This window comes from Zerene cesonia, chromosome 7 (assembly GCF_012273895.1).
Source record: "Zerene cesonia ecotype Mississippi chromosome 7, Zerene_cesonia_1.1, whole genome shotgun sequence".
Lineage (NCBI taxonomy): Eukaryota > Metazoa > Arthropoda > Insecta > Lepidoptera > Pieridae > Zerene > Zerene cesonia.
Window position 1 is genome coordinate 2,066,249 of NC_052108.1, and position 6,307 is coordinate 2,072,555.

The following is a 6,307-nucleotide window of genomic DNA, read 5'->3' on the forward strand; positions in this document are numbered from 1 at the left end:
GCATTCGGGTTAACGCCCTCGCAGACATTTGTATATCTACAGGAAAACTGCGAAAACATTTTACGCACACGCTTATAATCGCAACTGTAATAAAACGCAAATAAAACGTGTTTACGAAAACATCTCTCGTCTCAAAATTATTTGTTAATCGAGCCAAGGTCGACGGTGACAATACATCCCGCAACAAACAAATTACGTACCTACCCACTGCAAAGTGCAAATTACTCTCATTATGTTTCGTCGGTTCAATAACCTCTGTGTCACATTCAGCAGTTGTGACGAATCCGAATTTTAAGCGAGAACAAAACACATTTATGTATTATATAGGTGTTATTATATTTATAATAACAGAATTTTGAATATATGAAGCAAGCAATTATACAACCAATTAGGTCCAATACATAATATACCACTAGATTTGTACTATTAAATAGTAAATACGTTTTATACAAAAAGTAAATATTATTGGTTTGAATTACAGTTTCTGTCTAAAGACAGTTTTGTGATATCACTAACTTATATATATTTATCTATTTCATATCCGTATCTTGCATTAGTTTTTGTCCCAATCGTATCGCTTTACTATAGGTATTCGACAGTATGACTCACAGGGCACTATTTTTGCACCGATGATATTGCGTTTTTATACGTGCAACGCCCGCCGTGACCTAACTGACCTAACTCATTGTTAGGCCCGTCCTTTTTTGCTTATCAAATCATAAACTATATTGCTCACAGTTCCAACTAAATAAAACCTCCATAATGACACGATCAATAGACGAACTAATGCAAATTCGAAATTTAAATGAACTTTTGAATTTCGAAACGCGTCCGTCACTAATGAAATTGCTTTTAAAATGGCCTAATAGTTATAAACTTGATAGGAGTATTTTTAAACGTCTATATACATTAAGTTTATCGTTGCTTATATCGAAATAAAGGACGTTACCAGTTTAGGAATTTTCCAAATAGCTATTTTATCGTAATTATGCAGTTAATAGCGCGGAATGGCGTCCAAGAGATAAACTAATAGGGGAGGCAATTTTGTTATAATTAAAACCATAATTATAGACCAATTCGAAAATGCCGAGACGTCGTATCCGAGAATTATAGCCGTTTCCTAAATAGTTAAAGAAATTAAAACTCAATTTTTTAATTACTCATAAATTGTTAAGAAATATGGCAAGATAAATCTATAAGGACTTAACATATAATAATGGACATCGGCTTGTCTTGATTGACGCAATCCCGCATATGGATACAAAATGGGTTAATTACATATAACACATGTTATTCGAGTTAAGCGTAATTTAAATCTTCTGGAACGTTCGATCGTGGTGAGATATTGGAACATAAATGTCAATTCTAATTTTCCATAAACATAAAATAAATATAATTAATTTGTTTTGATGTAAACGAGGATAATGTCAGAATAGAGTTTGTTTAAGATCAAATATTTGGTATAAATTGCTGAGCATAACATGTAAAATTTAGTTTAAAAATTATATGTCCCTGCCTGATTAATAAAACAATAATTATGTTCCAAAGTAATTTAATTTCTTCGATATGTATTTAATTCTGTAAAGTATTATTTAACTATAAATACATCGATTCAATGGTTATATTGTATTGAGTCAGAGAAAGCTTTATCATAATATTTGGAACACAATATCCACAATTATAGAAATGAAATGAACATTCAACAATAAAACATCTAACCGTTGAAAAATACCTAGATGTGCGTATAAGGAAACTTTCAATAGATCATTCTAGACGTTAATTACTATTAAAACTAACTAGACAGATTTGGGATAAATACTTGAAATATACAAGAAAAACTATAGCTCGAGAGTTTCGCAAAAATGCAATGAAAAAAAGAACTCGTTCCTAATTACTGCCATAATGGAAAATGTGACTGGTAATGTATTTGAAAAAGTTGCTGTAGGTTTCTTGGGAAGTGCTTGAATAATATGTACCTATCAGCTTTTCTTTGGAAATAAATTATTGCGATGTCGGCTGGAATGGGTCGGATTTTCATTTTTCAATGTCCTTTACCGCGGAAAACGATTTACTTATAGATTCTAGTGTTATTTATTAATTTGATGCCCATGAACATTGCAGAGGAAGGGCCACTGACCGCTTTTAATGAGCAAAGAATAAGGAAAGGATTGACGACGGTAATAAAGGAATGTAGTGGGAAGGGTATGAAAAAGGATATGGGCCTCCGGATACTCGCCGAACAAAACATACACTACTATTTCACGATCTTCTGTGAGGATATGGTACGTACCCGGTGCGAGCTGGTCTAATTCGTGCAGAAGCATCGACTTCAACTCAGAACTGTATTAGTTGCATATTTTAATGAAATCATTAATGCTATAGCCTTGTTATGTCAATGACTCAACAGGATACCTTTTTGCCTAATTTCCAAGGAACGAATTATCCACGAGACGGATCTTTCTGGGTCCTTTTTATATTTTTATCTTAATAAAGCAATTTTATACACAAGTCTCGCTTGTATTTTCGTTTGTTCCGTGAGCGGAACATGTGAACTACATTGTTTCATTTGAAGTATGAAATTCCATATTTAATTGTAGAACAACTGTTATGAATATAAACGATGGGCACACGTGTTTCTGATAAAATCCCCATGTTATGGACATACATATGCTTATTTATATTTCTCCGTCAACAAGGCGAAGCTTTCGTAAACAAATATTCACTCTCACGATATTTTTTTAACAAAAAAATTAACTCTCAAGCGGAGAAAACAGGTGTTTTGGACGGTGTCATGCAATACGTATTTATAAAAGGAATTCATGAGAGATCACTTGGCAGATTTTAGTATAAATATACATTGCTGCGTGTTGACATAACAATATTAATTAATAATTGTGCGTCATACGAAATTAGACTATGTTGAATTCAATTCATTAAAATCATAAATTACGACGTGTCTTTTATGACCAGCTGTGCCGTGCGGCTTCCTGTATTAACTCGTACAAACAAACAAACAACTCTTCAGTGGCATATACTAATACATAATAGAACATAATTAATTAACGGATCCTCTTAACATGAATACAAATCATATAAATTGTATAAGTTTATTGTCATTAATTTATTTTGTGTTTCGGTATAATGGTTCAAATAATGGTAAGAAAACGATGCAAGCACTTGACGTAATTCTATCAAGTCTATCTTACTTATCTGTATCACTATTTATCTAAAACATTACCTGTATAAATTGTCAACCTTCCACATAAACACGTCCAACGGCAGGTAGGAAATCTACAAATTAGTTTACAGCAAAAATGTCGTTAACGCCGTGTACATAAGAATCAAATTACTATAAATCGAAGCTTAAGACACAATTTAAAATTTTTATCAGCGTACGATTGGTCTGGGAAGCCTGTGACAAAAACTAATTAAATTAACCGGCTAAAGTGGATGAATAAAGATAAAGCTTATCTTTAATTAATGTAAAAGATTCGCTTACTTGAGATCGCCGGCAATAATTATTGTAGAACTTAGACGACTAGATTCTATAATAAGATACAGTTCTCTTAAGAAAAAGCATAGATAACTATAAATATTAATATGGACATGTATTTATATTTAGCAGATTATTTATCTGAATTTTTAAAACTCGTTCTTATATTGCCATATCTTACCGATAACGAAATGCATAATAATTTTGAAATTTACTACAGGCAATTTTTGTAAAAAAAAAAAATTGAAACTCATATGGCTGACAAAATTATTTCTTTGACATTTCATATCTATATGATTTAATCAATTCATAATATGTAATTTGTATTTGCTCGTAAGCCTGACATTTCGAACTTTACGACTAGCGTGACCACAGACTGAAATATTATACACTCCGAATAGCTTCGAGTTTTAAAGCTCATATTTTAATTTGTAACACAACACCCAAATACACAAAAACATTTGTCCAACCGCCTAGCTATCCATAACACGACATAACTGGGCTTATCATCTACATTCGAAGTTTAAAATTTCACTTTTCCAAAAAGTAACCTGATAATGCCCATAACGTGGAAACAGTATGGCGCATTCACTCGGTTGCCTAATTCTATTCAAATATCGAATTTCGAATAACGTTCTTAAAAAAGTTGCCCGTAATAACCCTTCTGCTATCGAATTATCGTATCTTCCAAATTCGAATTTCGAAATTCAAAATAAATATAACCTATTTTTGTGCGGCGATACCTGCACTCAAGTTGATTTGGAGCGGTTCGAGATGCGTTTGGGTTGAGGGCACACTGAGTGGAATTAATTTGTACGATCTATGAAAAGATATACTTTATTGATAAAATTTTAAAGCACTATATACTAATTTGAGCCAGATTGCAATACGTCATATAATTACATGTGTTCATATATTATATTAAGACTTAAGAATTCGTTTCTAAATAGTCAATCAAAACAATTTTCTAAGCTAGTTATTTATATAAGAATCAATAAAACAATGTGTATTATTAAACCATATCTCTACTCATGTTTAATAATAAGAAATACTATTTTAAATAAATACTTAGCAATATTACGATAACAAGCCCATTGTGCATCAAGCCTATATCCACTCGTATCTCAACATTTCAAGGGATCGTATTATTTACATTTTTTGCCTCAAATGTGGAACAAAAAAGGATAAAGAATAAATTTGAACGCTCACCAAATGTCCCTACGACAGGTTGGATCCCGATTTATTTAATTTTATATTATGAATGTAAGGCCAAGATTAAGTAAATTCTTTTAGATTAGGACGAGTTATGCGACCTTTTTCTACGTGCGACCTTTTTTTATAAATTATAATAGATAGGGTAGTTTTTACTGCGGATAATTTTTTTTTCAGTTCCATTTTAATAGTAGTTTATTTAAGCATTTATGTATAAGAACTACACACTAAATTTAAATGTCATATATGTAGAGGGATAATTATTAGTGAATATACATGATACTGTGAAAAATTTCTTCAATTTTAGTTACATTTTTAAATTAGATTGAATAGTCTTAAGAACAAAAAATTATTGAATACTCTGTATTGTTTTCATTGTACGATAAATATGTAGGTGGCATCGACCTTCATTGTGTTTCGATGAACAATATAAGCGGTACATATTATCTACATACAACATGACAGAAAACAACCTACTTTTAAACTCCGCAGACGCCTATCACCTCACGTACAAACAGCAATTTGTATCGACAATAAAATATCACATACTAAATTACACAAAATTAAACGTAAATACATTTAAAAATTATAAAATAAACCGATACACGCGATCTTCCAAACAAGGCAACTTAATTAGCCCGTTGCGTTCGCGCACGAAAAAAGTGAATTTAAAAATGGAAAAGCAACATGGCGTCTATGGCGGACCGCGGAGGCGTCATTGGCAATGCGCGCTGTGATGGATCACAGAGGGCCCTCGTGGCGTGACTGCTTTTATTTTATTAGCTGGTGCTTAGTGCCTACGCTCGAGGATTAAGCGCTTGTGTGTACATTGATGACAACCGATAGCGTGCTTAACTGGAAACCACCAGTGTGCCTTTGATTCGCCGATAAATAGTGATTAATTATGGCGGGAAAACGCTGGTTTGTTTGACGGAGGTGTTGCGAGATTATCGCTGCTTAAAAAGGTTGAACAGAATTAGAACGAGTTACTTACAGTACGTTATTGAGAAAATCATAGTTTAAATTACTTACTTAAATATACTTAAAGATTTTAAAACGAGACGAGTTAAAATATGTATCGATTAATTATTATTATTATCTTTGCTTAATCTCGATCAAAAATTTCTCTTTATGTCGGGCGCTTTGATTAATTGGAAACGTTAAAATTTTAACATATCAATTGAAACACGCCCCGAGATCGTCTCGGATTCGATCCTACATACATCGTAACGAGTATCGAGTGAAAATTAATAAATCGACTCGATTAATATCTCGCTTTAATTAAGATCATCGATTTTATATTTTATGGTCACGAAATCAATGAAAACATGTAACGCCCAGCGATAAAGTTAGTTAAATCATTTTTAATTGATGCTGTCATATATGTTATTTATTACATCTAAAACTAATCTATGATCTATATAAATATCAGCTTATGGAAGTTACGTTTTTAAATAGAAATTTAACACAGTACTTAAAGAAAGGAACATCTCATCTAAATATGTAGCCAACAATTAGGTAATTAAATCTATGATATAGTTTTAGGAAGATTAAAAAATTATAACATTTTACATAAGGATAAAATAACAATCTCATACAGTA